Here is a 17,916-nt window from a genome sequence, read left to right as displayed (position 1 = left end):
CTTCTCCCAGCAGCGTGCCCGGGATCTGCAAACGCTGGCCACAGAATACTGCACATTTTCTAACGCCTGCATCTACGTTGGGTTCTTTTAATGGCCTGCAGTCATTGTGTGAGGTTTTGGCTGTTTTCCTAGTAAATCCCTGACCGCTCTCACACAGGGGTCTGTGAAAACACCACCTTTTCAAACAGCATTTTCAAACGCGTTAAACTGCGTTACTAACGCACCTCATCATTACAATGGCTGACGAGGTGCGTTAAAAAGCGCTGAAACGTACTAAGGCTAATTTCACACGGGCAAGTGCGATATGAAACTCGGCCTGATATCGTGCTCGCCAACGTGTGATGTCCCCACAGATGCGACGAATTTTGTGTTAAAACTGGCTGATATCACTTCGGGACGATCGTGGAGCGTTTCCCATTGTTTTTGGGATCACACTCGCATGCACCTTGTAAAATAGAGCAGGCAGCGTTCGAGAAATGCTGCGTTTGAATGTGCGTGTGACAAGCCCCATTGAAAGGCTTGAAGCGCCGGACACTTGTGGGCCCTGTATGTAGTGGCTGCAGAAACCGCATGCTACATTATCAGCAACAAGTCCCACCCCCACGCCGTAGGGAACATCCGAAGCGCAGGCTGACCTGCGGGGAGAATGGTAAGCCTACAGCAGGTCACCTGATGCTGCGGAAACAACGCATGACCTCAGCGAAGCTACAACCTGGAGCTGCGGAGCAAAGCCGCTGATCCAGCGGAATCTGGCAGTGGACCTCACGCTACGGAAATCCCAGTGTAAGCAGATTGTTCTGTGTGTGGGGGTCCGAAGACCACGTACAGATCTACTGGAACGCCGATGCTCAGAGGATTGAGGAGCCATCCGACATGGATCTGACAATTATAAGGTATAAACGAGGCCTAAGGCCGCCTGCACACGGGTGATCCGGATTCCCCAGGCAGAAGCCTGCAGCAGAATCTGGCTTCGACTCCAGCCGCGACCCCCACACATCCCCTATTTCTGCATGGTGGATGACCGCAGACACTCGTCGTCGGTAATGCGCAGTACAGATTTTTTTTTTTACTTAAATATTTGTTTTTCCTGCACCGTCGCTAGGTGATGACGCGGGTATGAGTGGCCTATCCGCAATGCCAACTGAGGATGGGCTGCGGGTCGGATGGCTTCCATTGACTTCAATGAAAGCTGTCAGTCCGCACAAAAAGAGAACATGCTGCGATTTTTAATGCGAACTTCGATAGGACTTTCTAACGTTAAAAACACATCACACGAAAATCGCATTAGAAAGTCCTACTGACCTTCCAGTTAAAAAAACACAACAAAACTGCATGAAAAGAAAAGACACGAGAAAAATACCAATGTGCATGAGCCCTAAGGATGCCTACACACTGACGAGCACGATATCGGGCCCAGAAAGTCACTACGCACAAATCTCCTATGAGTTACTCGTGTGAAACCGGCCTAAGGCAACTCTAAGGCTGGGTTCACACAGGGCGGATTTTCCACAGAATTTCGCTTTGCGCAAATCCGCCTGCGGCCGCTAATCCCGGAATTGGCCAGCCATGTGGACGAGATTTGTCAAAAAACTCATCCACACGGGGCGGACAATCCGTCGCAGCAAAGCCGGCGCAGATTCCCGGGATGCATGTCCATTCTTTTTTTTTTTCCGTTGTGGCCTCGCTCCTCTCTATGGGAAAGCCGGCCACAATGGCAAAAAGCATGCAGCGAAGCAGCTCCAAAACCCACAGCTAAGTGCCCCGGGTTTTGGAGCTGCGCTTATCTCACGGAAATCTGTGGCAAAACCGTGAGATTTCCGCTGGGAAAGCGTCCCATGGGGACCCAGGCTTACACACACAAGGCTTCTTACAGTGTTGACCATCGCGGCATGTCCTATCTTCTCGTGATTCGTGGAACGCGTCACCCATTGTTTTCCATGGGACAGGTAAACACATCGCAAGGCGTACAAGGTGCAGAGGCTTCCCACTGAAAAGGATGGGAAACGCTCGCTGATCCTTTAATGTGGCTATCTCACAGGACTGATGGGAGGCGTTCGTGCCGTAAAAACACACTTAGGTGAGCGCGATGGTCGCCCCTGTGAAGTTAGCCTTACAGTACATCCACACACAGTGGTGATACGTTCCCACGGCGATCGGCGCGAGTTACATGTGAACGTGCCGCACATTTTATCTCATTTGAAGAGACCTAATCTGCGCTTAAAATCCGCCGTATAAATGGACATGCAGCGGATCTGGATGTTCTCTGCAGCGCGGGGGTGAGATGTCCACTACCTGCTGTAAAAGGCTACGTGTGAACATATCCTCAAGGCTCCGCTATTTGTTAGTAGCCACAAGCACAGAGGCGATGGCCCCTGACTGCAGGATTAGTGGAGGGCTGTTGGGATCTCACTGGCAGAGATGGAAGCACCTTCACATTAACACTTACAGGCATCTCATTCCTGACCTCCTTCAGTGATCACATGAGATAGAGGACAAAGCCTGCCCCCTGCTGTCCACAGACAGAACTGCAGCCACCACCAGCTTGCGAGGGGTTTGTGTCCTGTGACCCCTCCAAAGATGGCCAGAGAGGAGGAGGGGCGCTTCATCACCTTGGTCTGTGGATGCCGCGCACGGACGTGATACAGGGCCTACACCGATTTCATGGGGCTCAGCAGACTAGCGCTGGCAGCTTATTTCCGTGCATTTTAGCACTTTTACGGCACCTCATCACCCGTTACGATGCTAAACGCTGTAGAATGCCTTTAAAACACCACATGAAATCACGGTAAAACACTGCGGTTTTGAATGCGACTTTTTGATAAGATACGTGTGAGAGCAGCCTAAGGGCTTGAGCGCCATTTACACGGGACGATTATTGCGCAAAACTTGTTGTCTCTACATGCTAAGCACACTCACTGTTCACCAGCATGTGGGATCCCTGTGCGGCCGCCGACCCTGCAGACCTGTCCGGATTCTTGGTCTCCGTGCTATGGATCTACCAGATCCCGCAACCTTTCACCAATGATGATTGCGGAAGGGGCAGATCAGACGGCTTCCATTGACTTCAATGGAAGCCTTCCGCACAGAATCTGCCTAAAAATTGAGCATGCTGCAATGTTTTTCCCCCGCAAGCGGAAAATCACAATTGATTTGCGCTCACGGGCATGAAAACCCGCTTTTACATTGCGGCTTATGGCAGGTATTTGCTGCGGACGCCCAATCCGGATTCTGCAATGCAAATCCAGCCGTGTGATTTGAGCCTTAAAGTCATGGCTGCTGCGCTCACTTCTTGCTGCGTCACAGATAGATGCTGTGCGCCAACAACTAGTCGTGACGTCACCCACTCCTGCAGAGCGTGCAGCCGGTCCGTGGAAACGGGCATCATTACACAGACATTTGCAATGGGATCAGACGCGCACGGTCGTGGGCCCAGCGCTGCCCTATCCTGTCTGGGACGCAGATGGCATCTTATTGCGTCACGCCGCAGATCCGTGTAGCGAAAGGCAAGACTACCTCATCTCTGGGAAGCGTCACTGAAGTCAATGCAGTCATGCTATTTGTGTGCAGCTCGCGGCAAACACGGACTGCGCACAGACAAAATACCTGGAAGTGAAATAAGCCCTAAGGCTGGATGAGCACCATAGGGGGCAGAGGACCGCTAAACAGGTCATTTCGTACGCCAGTGCGAAGCATCGCGTGAAAGTCCCGCCTGCAGGCCGGCGAAGGCAACTTCCGTGTTTCCCCGAAATAAGACAGTGTCTTATATTAATTTTTGTTCAAAAAGGTTTACCTTTTTACATGTATAGCTGCCTGGACACTATTTAAATTGACTTTTTTAATTAACTGTTAGCAGGGCTTAATTTTGGAGTAGGGCTTATATTTCAAGCATCCTCAAAAAGCCTGAAAAATCATTTTGCATCCTCAAAAATTCTGAAAAATCGTGCTATGTCTTATTTGCAGGGTATGTCTTATTTTCAGGGAAACAGGGTATGTGGTCCCATAGAAAGTAATGTCCTTCAAGTTGCCGCCTCCTCCAGGAGTCTGAGCGATAGTCGCCCGATGTATGGAGGTGGTGGGGGAGGGGCTCTCCGGTGGCCCCGCCTCCACACCCTCAGCACTCCTCACTCCCAAGTAATAACGCAGCGCCGAGCATCCCTGGGACGCACCACCGGACATGGCTTCCCACAGCTCATCCCCTGTAAATGGCCTGCGGCCTCCCTCACGCCAGGGAGGATGGAAACTGTTGTCAAGACTCGCTGGCGACCTGCGTACAACGCTGGAAAACCGCACTACAAAGTTGTGCCGCATCGTCAGCAGCGCTGAAACCGCAGGCCGTTCATGTCAATGGGAGACGCAGCGCTGAAAACGGCCAAGATGCATGGCTGCCAGAGCACAGCGTCCTCAGCCTTGTGTGAGCGGCTCCGGTCAGACGAGCGCCAGCGCTGAGAACACAACGCTGACCGCTGTACAGAAACGCCTGCGATCCCCCGCCGCACGCTCAGCCAGCGACATCATTACTTGGCACTTTATGATGTGACGTGGGTGAAACAACTGTCCGTGGCACAGCCACCTGCATGCCGGCGGGGCATCCGGATGCGACGGCGGGGGAAGCATTGTATGTCCTGTTGGAGAATGAAGATGGCACATCATACGTGGCAGCAGACGGCGCGGTCTCCAGGGCGCGCTGCACGCAGCCTGGTCCGCTCCCATTTCCTCTAGCATGGTACCCATCTCCGTGCGGACGGCGCTCTCTGTACAGCGGTCATCCAGAGGCTGCACACAAGCGTGGGAGCCATGATGGCGGCCGCGAAGGAATAGCATTCTCCCCTACTTGGCGGAGCACGGTGCTCCGGGGGAGGACGCCGGCGGCTCATAGACAATTAAACTCATCCTCTTCAGGTCACCATTTTATAGTAAATTGGCGCGGCCTCCCACCGACAGCGGTGCTTGTATACAGCCAGCCTCGCACATCTGGGCTCATGGTGCCGGTGTGGAAGTGCGCGCTGTCGTGTCGTAGACCGTACGTGATGCCAGCGTACCGTGAAGGTGACATAAATGCGCGCTGTCGTGTCGTGGACCGCGGTGAACGCCGTACGTGATGCCAGCGTACCGTGAAGGTGACATAAGTGCGCGCTGTCGTGTCGTGGACCGCAGTGAACGCCGTACGTGATGCCAGCGTACCGTGATGGTGACATAAGTGTGCACTGTCGTGCCGTGGACCGCGGTGAACGCCGTACGTGATGCCAGCGTACCGTGAAGGTGACATAAGTGCGCGCTGTCGTGCCGTGGACCGCGGTGAACGCCGTACGTGATGCCAGCGTACCGTGAAGGTGACATAAATGCGCGCTGTCGTGTCGTGGACCGCGGTGAACGCCGTACGTGATGCCAGCGTACCGTGAAGGTGACATAAGTGCGCGCTGTCTTGTCGTGGACCACGGTGAACGCCGTATGTGATGCCAGCGTACCGTGAAGGTGACATAAGTGCGCGCTGTCATGTCGTGGACCGCGGTGAACGCCGTACATGATGCCAGCGTACCGTGAAGGTGACATAAGTGCGCGCTGTCGTGTCGTGGACCGCGGTGAACGCCGTACGTGATGCCAGCGTACCGTGAAGGTGACATAAGTGCGCTTTGTCGTGGACCGCGGTGAACGCCGTACGTGATGCTGGCGTACCGGGATGGTGACATAAGTGCGCGCTGTCGTGTCCCGCAGTGAACGCCGTACGTGATGCCAGCGTACCGTGATGGTGACATAAGTGCGCGGTCATGTCGTGGACCGCGGTGAACGCCGTACGTGATGCAGGCGTACCGTGAAGGTGACATAAGTGCGAGCTGTCGTGCCGTGGACCGCGGTGAACGCCGTACGTGATGCCAGCGTACCGTGAAGGTGACAAAAGTGCGCGCTGTCATGTCGTGGACCGCGGTGAACGCCGTACGTGATGCTGGCGTGCCGTGAAGGTGACATAGGTTCGCGCTGTCGTGTCGTGGACCGCGGTGAACGCCGTACGTGATGCCAGCGTACTGTGAAGGTGACATAAGTGCGCGCTGTCGTGTCGTGGACCGCAGTGAACGCCGTACCGTGAAGGTGACATAAGTGCGCGCTGTCGTGTCGTGGACCGCGGTGAATGCCGTACGTGATGCCAGCGTACCGTCATGGTGACATAAGTTCGCGCTGTCGTGTCGTGGACCGCGGTGAACGCCGTACGTGATGCCAGCGTACTGTGAAGGTGACATAAGTGCGCGCTGTCGTGTCGTGGACCGCAGTGAACGCCGTACCGTGAAGGTGACATAAGTGCGCGCTGTCGTGCCGTGGACCGCGGTGAACGCCGTACGTGATGCCAGTGTACCGTCATGGTGACATAAGTTCGCGCTGTCGTGTCGTGGACCGCGGTGAACGCCGTACGTGATGCCAGCGTACCGTGAAGGTGACATAAGTGCGCGCTGTCGTGGCGTGGACCGCTGTGAATGCCGTACGTGATGCCAGCGTACCGTCATGGTGACATAAGTGTGCGCTGTCGTGTCGTGGACCGCTGTGAACGCCGTACGTGATGCCAGCGTACCGTCATGGTGACATAAGTGCGCGCTGTCGTGCTGTGGACCGCAGTGAACGCCATACGTGATGCCAGCGTACCGTGAAGGTGACATAAGTGCACGCTGTCGTGGCGTGGACCGCTGTGAATGCCGTACGTGATGCCAGCGTACCGTGATGGTGACATAAGTGCGCGCTGTCGTGGCGTGGACCGTGGTGAACGCCGTACGTGATGCCAGCGTACCGTGAAGGTGACATAAGTGCGCGCTGTCGTGGCGTGGACCGCTGTGAATGCCGTACGTGATGCCAGCGTACCGTGATGGTGACATAAGTGTGCGCTGTCGTGTCTTGGACCGCGGTGAACGCCGTACGTGATGCCAGCGTACCGTCATGGTGACATAAGTGTGCGCTGTCGTGTCTTGGACCGCGGTGAACGCCGTACGTGATGCCAGCGTACCGTCATGGTGACATAAGTGCGCGCTGTCGTGTCTTGGACCGCGGTGAACGCCGTACGTGATGCCAGCGTACCGTGATGGTGACATAAGTGTGCGCTGTCGTGTCTTGGACCGCGGTGAACGCCGTACGTGATGCCAGCGTACCGTCATGGTGACATAAGTGTGCGCTGTCGTGTCTTGGACCGCGGTGAACGCCGTACGTGATGCCAGCGTACCGTCATGGTGACATAAGTGCGCGCTGTCGTGTCGTGGACCGCGGTGAACGCCGTACGTGATGCCAGCGTACCGTGAAGGTGACATAAGTGCGCGCTGTCGTGTCGTGGACCGCGGTGAACGCCGTACGTCATTCCAGATTACCGTAAACAGATCACCTGAGCGAGCGCCTCCGCACCTACATCTACACAGACGGAGAACAATGGCGTCAAACATACAAGACGACTGCGGGGCTCGAATAGTGTCACAGGGATGAACTACAAGGCCCAGCAGCCCCAGCACACTACAAAGGGCATCTTAGGACGAAGCAGGTCATGTACAGAGGAGCTGACACCCGGTTGTCACAACTACCTACGGCTTTCGGGACTATCACGATATGCGGCCGCCAGCTGCAGCCACAGAGTACGCGTCCCGCCCGCTCAAGCGCTTTGGCGCCTCTTTCTCTCACGCAACGATTGGCTGAGACGCCCGTCAGTCTTCCTCAGCGCCGCGCTGATTGGCTGCCCCGGCGGTGCCTGGTGGTTTACCTCAGAAGCAGCCGCCGCCATCTTTAGCCGGTACAGCCCTCCGAGGAGTTTGTGATATGGCGCCCCCTCAAGTGTAATGCTCCCTGACAACACTTCCTGCCCTGCTGCCTCGCCTTCAGTGTTATCACAGGGAGGTTCTTCCAGTGAGTCTTGCTGGAGGCTGCGCCGCCATTCTGTGTGACATAGCACGCTGGTAATAAATCGTGTCTGTGATGCGCACAGAATCTGCATCAAATGTGTGGTAAATCCACGTTAACGTGACCTCGGTTCAGACTGTTGTAATCAATGCGATGGCGGTGCGGCCTCTGTGCCGGGCGTTCCATATGTGACGCCAGCCGCGCCCCGAGCCGCTGATCCCTGCGCCAGACGCGCCCCGAGCCGCTGATCCCTGCGCCAGACGCGCGCCCGAGCCGCTGATCCCTGCGCCAGAAGCGCGCCCGAGCCACTGATCCCTGTGCCGCTGATCCCTGCACCAGACGCGCGCCCGAGCCGCTGATCCCTGAGCCGCTGATCCCTGCGCCAGACGCGCGCCCGAGCCGCTGATCCCTGCGCCGCTGATCCCTGCGCCAGCCGCGCGCCCGAGCCGCTGATCCCTGCGCCAGCCGCGCGCCCGAGCCGCTGATCCCTGCGCCAGCCGCGCGCCCGAGCCGCTGATCCCTGCGCCAGAGGCGCGCCCGAGCCGCTGATCCCTGCGCCAGACGCGCGCCCGAGCCGCTGATCCCTGCGCTAGACGCGCCGCGAGCCGCTGATCCCTGCGCCAGACGCGCCGCGAGCCGCTGATCCCTGCGCCAGACGCGCGCCCGAGCCGCTGATCCCTGCGCCAGACGCGCCGCGAGCCGCTGATCCCTGCGCCAGACGCGCCGCGAGCCGCTGATCCCTGCGCCAGGCGCGCCCCGAGCCGCTGATCCCTGCGCCAGACGCGCCGCGAGCCGCTGATCCCTGCGCCAGACGCGCCGCGAGCCGCTGATCCCTGCGTCAGACGCGCCGCGAGCCGCTGATCCCTGCGCCAGACGCGCCGCGAGCCGCTGATCCCTGCGCCACACCCGCCCCGAGCCGCTGATCCCTGCGCCACACCCGCCCTTTGCCGCGGATCCCTGCGCCAGATGCGCCCTTTGCCGCGGATCCCTGCGCCAGACGCGCCCTTTGCCGCGGATCCCTGCGCCAGACGCGCCCTTTGCCGCGGATCCCTGCGCCAGACGCGCCCTTTGCCGCGGATCCCTGCGCCAGACGCGCTCTGAGCCGTGGATCCCTGCGCCAGACGCGCCCTTTGCCGCGGATCCCTGCGCCAGACGCGCTCTGAGCCGGGGATCCGTACGCCATACGCACACCGACCCGCTGATCCCTGCGCCAGACGCGCTCTTTGCCGCCGATCCCTGCGCCAGACACGCCCTGAGCCGCAGATCCCTGCGCCAGACGCGCCCTGAGCCGCGGATCCCTGCGCTAGACGCACTCTGAGCCGCGGATCCCTGCGCCATACGCGCCCTGAGCAGTAGGGGGGAGTCCAACATGGTAGGGCAGGATGATGCCATGTGGTTAGGGTTCGTGTCGGGGGCGTGTGCGTCACCCGCTGCATATTCCCGCTACTGAGTACGCATGCCGGTTATTCTCTGGGGGCACGGCTGCATGTGTAACCGCGGTTACATACACACGTGAAAATGGAGGCAGGCTGAGAAATATGCGTACAGTGATTAATTAGCATGTTGCTAGGCAACAAGCGTTTCACATGAAGGGTTGCGTTAGCTCTTTGTAAGCGCACACACCTATAGAGATCCATGCAGGATGTGCGCTCGTATTGCGCCATAAAATACAACACGCCACAATTTTTTTCATATATGTACCGACACGCAGTATGCATGGACTTTCATTGCCTCCGTTCACCGCAGATCATGTGTGTGCATCACGCGGTGAGAGAACGCCCAACGCCGCGCAGGTCTCCAGCCAGCCGGCAGCCATCGGGCCTAACAAGACATTGCCTGACCTGTGCGGCCGCCCTGCAGGTCTCCTCTGTCGCAGCCGGATCTTCTTTCTTCTGCACGGTAGATGCGCTCAGCATGCCGCCCTGCACAGTGTCAGCTTCGTCTGAGCCGCGGATCAGACGGCTTCCATGGACTTCAAAGGAAGTCGTCCATGCAGCCTGCTGCAGGTGCTTTCCCACCTGTGCGACCCGCACGCCAGAAAGAAGTGGCATCCGTAGATGCCCAATGAATGTCTCTGGGCATACTGAACTGCAGATCGTCCGTGGTTCAGTTTTGCACGTGGACACGAGGCCCGAGTCTGACAGCAGTGACAAGTGTGCCGGTTCTCGTCTCAATCCGGCCTCACAGGTCGGTAGCGCTATACACCCATATGAGGCGTCTTCAGCTGCCGGAAGGAGCCGAAAACCAGCAGAAATAGTCCAGAGGGTGCAGCGCCGCAGACTCCTCACTCAGCAAGGGTCTCAGACGTGGGAACCCCATTAATACTTCAGACATGTTCATAGTTATCTGACAGTGGAGGAACTCTCTAAATCTGTCCAAGACCAAGAGCCGCACAAACCTCACCTATCTTTGTTGACACTTGGGAAAAGCATAAAGCCGCAAAAAAAAAAAATCACACCCTTTTACACGGGTCTTTAATGCCAGAATTATGGTGTGACAGATTTGCCAAATTCCCCGCTTCAATGTATCGGACATGTAAAATTACACGACATGAGACAACCAGCTGACCATAGTACTGACAGGCATAGTAGCCGGTGCGGGGTAAAACGGACACAAAAATAGAATATGATGGAGCTCCATAAGTCAACGGCTATGCAGTCCATACTAACCCATACACAGCATACAGGCCCATAAGGCCATGCACACGGACCCATGGCATGTTCTATTCCTGCCTCCTTCACAGATATGTCTCTGTGCTGATGCTAGTTTCACCCAAGTATCAAGCGCAACTCGCTCTTATAGCTGGAGTAAACCCAGCCGTAGTCAGCCGCTGCTTAGCTAGACCTAATACTCCTATCGCCAGGACGTAGTCAGCCGCTGCCCAGCTAGACCTAATACGCCTCCTGCCCGGTCGTAGTCAGCCGCTGCCCAGCTAGACCTAATACTCCTCTAGCCAGGCCGTAGTCAGCTGCTGCCCAGCTAGACCTAATACTCCTCTAGCCAGGCCGTAGTCAGCTGCTGCCCAGCTAGATCTAATACTCCTCTCGCCCAACCGTAGTCAGCCGCTGCCCAGCTAGACCTAATAATCCTCTCGCCAGGCCGTAGTCAGCCGCTGCCCAGCTAGACCTAATACTCCTCTAGCCAGGCCGAAGTCAGCCGCTGCTCAGCTAGACCGAATACTCCTCCCACCCAGCCATAGTCAGCCGCTGCTCAGCTAGACCTAATACTCCTCTCGCCAGGCCGTAGTCAGCCGCTGCTCAGCTAGACCTAATACTCCTTTCGCCAGGCCGTAGTCATGATCTGGATTATGGTTTTCTCCAGCAGGTTTCGGGGTATTTTGTAGCTTCCAAATTGTATAGTGTGCACACATCATCGACCAGATCAGACACAAGCTATCAGTCTCATATCCAAAATGGCTCTCTGGGCAGAAACACCCAGACAGCCCCTTTTATTGTAAAGCATAACCCCTGCCCTTTAATGGGCGTGCAACAGATTACATCAGTAACATATAGGATTCTCATTTGTCGGATCATATAGAATCCCCCACCCCTCTCCGAAGTCCACTGTGTGTCTCATTTGTCCTTTGTTCTATTACTTTCAGTTTTGACCGCATGTATCTCTTTGTTGCAGAAGTTAGTATGGAGAAGTTTCTGTGTGGGGGATGGGAAAGGACTGGGGAAACACTCAGTATTGAATACAAGCAATAACATATAACACTGTGATTTAACTCTTTCCTTATGCAGCAGAGTTCCACATTAGGCTGAAGTCACAAAACACACATAATACGTCTAGCTTAGTACAAATCAATAGACATTTTACACTGACTAATCATCATGTCTATCACAATCCCCCCTTAAAATGTCTATCCTCTAACTCTCTATCTAATTTTCACAGTTCTCTGCGCGTGAGCCTATAACTGGAGCGCGTTGAAGGTTCGTTTTAGGGTCTTCAAGGGGGTGTAGGACTTGTCCACTCCTTCTGGGGATGCATCCAGCGAACTCATTGTGGGAGTAGCTTTTCCAGCATCAGTTTCACAGGTCTCTCTGACACAGGGGATAACACAGCAGACTAGAACAGAAAAGATAATCAGTTCACATACAACAGCGACGCCCGTCTGTGCCAGGATCCTTTACCACCCGCTCATCCATGGCGAGTGCTGGTCCCAAAGGTTAGCTCTTTTTAGTTAGTGCGGTCAGCTTCTTAATGGCAACTGCGTCTTTACCTGTGGGTCACGTGTCGTCTGGGATGTACGTACAACACGTCTCCCCTATCATCTTACAGACACTCGCCTTTTTAGCTAAAATCATATCTAAGGCCATTCTATTTTGAAAAGTCATAGTCGAGGTAGGTCCTATTGGTCGACTAGTCCCTATAAGGCATCTCTAGTATAATTTATAAACCGCTGCTAATTATAATAAACATAATTAATCCAGTCAACATTTTATTTACCCTAATGATCAGGAAAATGGACTCGAATCTAGTTTTAACTTGGTCTCTAGTTTTAAAACTCGTCAGGTACCCCCCTTGGCTGTCCTATGACGTCAATGTACACGTGTAGATCAAAACTACCACCAGGGGTCTCTCTTCTCGCTCTAGTATAATGTTACAATACTAGTAGCGTGCACAGGTACGCACGTCCTGGGACTCCCTAATCTTCACCCACACCAATGTCCCTCCTGGAGATAGTCCGGATGGTGAACACGTCCAGGCCGCCTCACCCTGACCCTACACTACCTAGTGACAAGACTGGAAGGAACCGCCGTACCTATGTGGAAAACAAGGATAGACCAACATGACAGGATAACCACAGAACACAGACTGAGTTGGATTGAGATAAATTAACTATTGGGGGTAACCTCATTATCCTCAATGTTGTCTGACAGGTTGTGGAGGAGCATAAGGGCTTTACTAAGGCACACTCCCCTGTCCAATTACCCTCCAGGCGGGTCCTCTCCCTCATGTCTCCACAAAGCCAGTAAACGTCTCCTAAGGACTGGACCTGATTCTGTGTCCATTCCCCTCCTATCGTACCGTAGGAGGAGCAATACCCGTTGGTGAGTTCCCCAAAAATCTCCCTCCACCCTGCCTATTTGCCTGGCAGGTGTAGTTTCCAGGGTAGTCAGTAATACTCTTTCCGGTGCAAAACACTTAAGTAGTTATAGAGTATTCCTTCTTCCACTTCTCACGGACAGTGTAATTAGCGGAAATGTTCATGAAGAGACTAAGAAACCACTCTTCAGCATCTACCGGGAGATTTAGGGGGACCATCCCCGAGTGTAGTCGGGCACTACCGCACACGCAACAGTTAGACTTGTTGCTCCTGTTAGCATTGTACCTCATCAACTCCAACCAGAGATTCTGGTCAGAGTAGCCAGTCGCTACTGTCAAGGTGTCCTCAAAAGGTAGGGTCGGCTATGATCATCATGTTCGTCAAGGTCTTTATCTTACAGCGGAGGGGGTTAATTATGGGCACGGGACTAAGTGAAGGCTTCCATTCGGGTGCATCTACCATATCCCTTATTTTAAACTTCCCTAAGGGATCTGTCCTCCCGTACCAGTATGTCCCCAGACTGTAAGTCCCCCCGTCCCCCGGGCTTGGATCTCCCATGGTTAGTGTAACAACCGCATTAAAACCAAGCAACATACTAAGTTCAGCCTTCCAATACCCGCTGTCCTTATTATTGTCAAGGAGGGTTATACGACTAATTAGGGATTTCTCGCTCTTATCTTTCTTATTTAAGGCACTTCGCGGTTTATAGGACCAGTCTATTAAACATATTGTATTCCCCGGGTATGTAAGTCATATAACCAGCTGGACTGAGCTAAATCTGGCCTGCAGTGGGATCTTGCGCCTAGACACGGGACCACAGTACAATAGTCGAAGGAATATGCGGCTACTTGAGCATTGGACGAGTTATACCAGAAGGTAACCATACCCTCATATTCTTCCGACTAAGGATTCCAGTTGCCACCCTCCTCTCTCACTAGCCCTAACCAGAGTAATGTCTTTGGCACAACTAAGACTGGTGTCCCGGATCTGAAGCTTTCTTACAGTATGAAGCATGGATCCATGTAAGTCTTTCGGCTAGTTTCACAGCTGTGGCAGTAGTCAGAAGCACCTGGTAGGGGCCATCAAATTGGGGCTCAAGAGGGTGCTTCCTGGGGAACTTCTTGATGCACACCCAATCCCCAGGCTGCAAGATATGTGTCCCAGTGTCTGCCTCTGAGTCTGGAAGAGAACACCTGTGCATAGGCTTTGGTTAGTTCTTTAACCCCGGAAATCACATACTTCGTCAACACATCAGATTGTAATTGTAACTACTGAGTATAGTAACAACCTAGCCTTGGGGCTAGCCCAAACAATCTCGTAGGGAGATAGATATGAACCCAGGGGGGATCATACATTGACACTGTATAAGGCTATTGGATGACAGTCTTTCCAAAGTGGCATCATTTTTAAGTATCTTACTTTTTAGCGTGCCACTAAGTCTCTCCACCTTTTCACTACTCTAAAAATGGTAGAGTATGTAAAAGGCCTGGGATACACCCAGAGCAGACATGACATGTTACATTCACCTGTGAAGTTTATACCTCTGTCTGACTCTGAATCACTTCTGGTACCCCATATTCACAGTTTACCTCGTTCATGAGCTTCTTTGCGGTTACCTACTTGTTTGCCTTGGTAACAGGGTCAGCCTCCAACCTGCAAAGACATCAACAACAACAAGCACGTATTCATACTTCCCAACAAGTGGGAGCTGAACGTAGTCAATTTGCAATCCCTGAAATGGGTAGAGTGGTCCCGGCAAGTGTGATGTGGCAAATTTACTTCTGCCCTGACTCACCTATGGCATAGATCATACTAAACTGGACAAATGATGCAGCAGCTACAGAGAACCCCAGAAGTCGCCCGTCCTCTTTCAAGCGTCGACGTCATTGCTGCTTTACTAGGTGGGTCTTTCCGTCCATCAGCTGGGCCATCATGGAATACAGGAACTGTGGTGGGCAAGTGCTGTTGACTGTTCACCATACACGGTCCTGTTTCTGCTGCTCCCATATTAGTCCATTTATTCTTTCCTTCCTTGCTGGCTTGTAACTGTAAAAGTCTTTAGCATATCAAAGTCCAAATTTTTGTCAATGTCCAAAGTTTTTACCACTGACTCATGCTGTCAGTATCTTTCTTCTTTCTTCCACGGCTTGAGGGCCGCTGCCTTTGCTGTGCTGTTGGCGAGGGTGTCGTCTCTCGCTTCTCCAGTGTAGGAATCGGTGCGAACTCTCAACTTTGTCAGGTAGAAGTAGGGCCTTCCATGAGACTCTGCACCGCTGCAGCATTCTCAATTGGTTGTCCTGCTTAAGGTAAAAACTGTCTGGCCTTCCATATTGGGCCGTAATCATGAGCTATGCCAGATGCATACCAGGAGTCAGTGTAAAGGATTGCCGTCTTACCTCTCGCCACTCTACTCGCCTCAGTGAGGGCCTTCAATTCCGCTTCTTGTGCTGAGACATGCGGAGGCAGAACTTCTGCTCCTAGGACATCTTGTTGTGTGACCACTGCATATCCGATGTGGAGTCATCAATCCTCACCCTGGTACCATCTGCAAAAAGCTCAACATATGCATTATCAACAGAGGTTCCGGTAACTGTTTGCATACTTGCAGTTTCTAACTGTATTAGTACTAAATAATCGTGTTGATGTTCTATTTCACATGGCTCAGAATCTTGTAGCACAAAATCATTTATTTCCTTTTTATCTTTTTTTTTTTTTAAAACCCAATAGCTGATCTACAACACCTAGATCCTCTATGACCCAGATCACCTATGACCCAGATCACCTATGCCCTAGATCATCTATGACCCAGATCACCTATGCCTCCCCCTTTTTGAACCAGAATACTCAATGGAAAAAAAGTAATCGCATTCAAACTAGTACAACGTTGAAAAAGGAAACCAAGAGGCACAAAAACAAGCACTTTGTAGGTCAAGGTGACATTGTACGCAGCGAAGCCTGAGCGAAAATCTCCTTAAAATTTTTTATTCTTTTTTCCAGGTCGCAGTTAGCATTTTTTAACACAAGGGGGCGCAACACAAGTAAAATTTTACGTCACCCAATGTAATAGTATTTCAGGGAACGTCCAGCGTTTAACTTTCACTCTCCTGTCAGAATATAATTATAGCTTCAGTGTAGACTGACACTAGAATATACAAAGGACTTAAGGAAAAATTAAAGAATACGGATGAATTAACATCCTATTCTGGGCAATTCAGTCCCTCTTTCTTCACATAAAAAGTAAAATTACTTCATCAAATTGCGTGAAAAAGTTTGCTGGGTGACTATAGGGAAATTATTCCATCTGTAGGAGCCTTCCATAACATCATCTGTCTGAGCATCCATTGGAGAAGCGGGCAGTGGAAAACAGAGCCCCTGGGAACATGAGAGAGCGTCCCCTGTCATGTATTCCTGGCCTCTGTCCCCCATGCATCAACTCCAATCTTCCATACACTATAAACCAGCTTAGTCATCTACTATGTCCCAAGCTGCATCTTCACAAAGGTTTGTTTCCCTGAACTTATCACACATCCAAAGTGGCCACATCTTGGAGTGCAACAAAGTCTGGTCAAACAAACCTTACTTCAGACAATCATGATGTTAGCACTGGATACAGTGGCATTGGGGAATATAGGCCTCCCAAGTGCAGCAAAATGGCCGCCAGAGGCAGAAAGGGGCGGGGCTACAAATCTCCCAGGTGAGGCAAGATGGCTGCCAGAGGAAGGGGCGGGGCCAGGGGCGGCAGCACTTCCAGGTGAGGCAAAATGGCCACTGGAGGAGGAAGGAGCGGGGTCAGGTCCTGTCCCCGATGGGGAGGGACCGGAAGTAACATCACACACCCTGAAAGTGAGCACATGGGGGGGAAGTAACTTCATGGTGGGGGCAGGGCTCACCACATTTGCTGCAGAGTCACACTATGTGGGGTTTTAAACATTGTAAGTGTGGCTGCCATTACAGGGAGGGGCTGTAGTCAACACAAAGGCATTACATTGTTCATAAGCAATACACATCTCCCACTATACTTTCTCATCTTGAATCGCTTTCTTACGTTATACCACCTCCTAGCAAAAACTAGCACCTAACACCTTTCTTTCTGCTGAGTTTCCTGCTCGTCTTCTGAAAACTTTCTACAGTCTATCTTACCATACTCATTTCTGCTTATCTGTCCATAACCTGACATTTCTTTCTGCAACTTTTCCTGATCCTTTTCTTTGTAAAACGTTTCTACATGTTTTGCATATTCCAAAACATCCTGCACTGGTCCCTCATTCTATTCTACCTGCTTATTCTATCCTATCCGAAGTTTCTGGACACAGTAGTGTTCCTCTTGTAAAATCTGCTTTCTTCAAATCCTTCCAATATAACCTCTCTTTCCCACTCAGATCACAATGCACATTAATTCTACAAAACACAAGACAAAGGGAACAGAAGGGTTAATTGGGAAATGCTTTCAGTGGCTTAACTTCAGTCCACTCTCTTATCAGCAACCCTCCTCCAATAATAAACACTGCACATTCTTTAAACTGTCTGAAACACACAAAGACTTATTATTTTCAATGACCAAGAGTTTCTGGAAGCTTCAGCCGTCACACCACGGCTATAATTCTCCGCGTATATACCTTTCCACATATGAGAACATAACACGCTCAATCATACATGTAAATATGCGTATCATAAATCTTCCTAACCTCACACTAGTTGCCTAGGAGTAAGTGTCTCCGGCGTGCTCCCTCAGACTTAAACAGACAAGTCCGCCCTTCTGACACATTAACCCCTCACAGAATTTATCTCTTGGTCTTGTATACACAATTTTTAACCGTCTCAGACATAATATACACAGCATACAAAATACGCCTTAGGCAGGTTAAAACGGTGGTCTTTTTTCCGAGTAGAAAGAACTATACTACCTGCCTTTCATTGATTTATCACTCTGGATCAGAAACAGGCAGATTAGCAGTCAGAATTCAGCTCACATCAGTAGATTTTACATAAAGCAATCTTACCGTGTT

The sequence above is a fragment of the Eleutherodactylus coqui genome, chromosome 13, assembly GCF_035609145.1.
Source record: "Eleutherodactylus coqui strain aEleCoq1 chromosome 13, aEleCoq1.hap1, whole genome shotgun sequence".
NCBI lineage: Eukaryota > Metazoa > Chordata > Amphibia > Anura > Eleutherodactylidae > Eleutherodactylus > Eleutherodactylus coqui.
Note: the sequence above shows the minus strand (reverse complement) of the source record.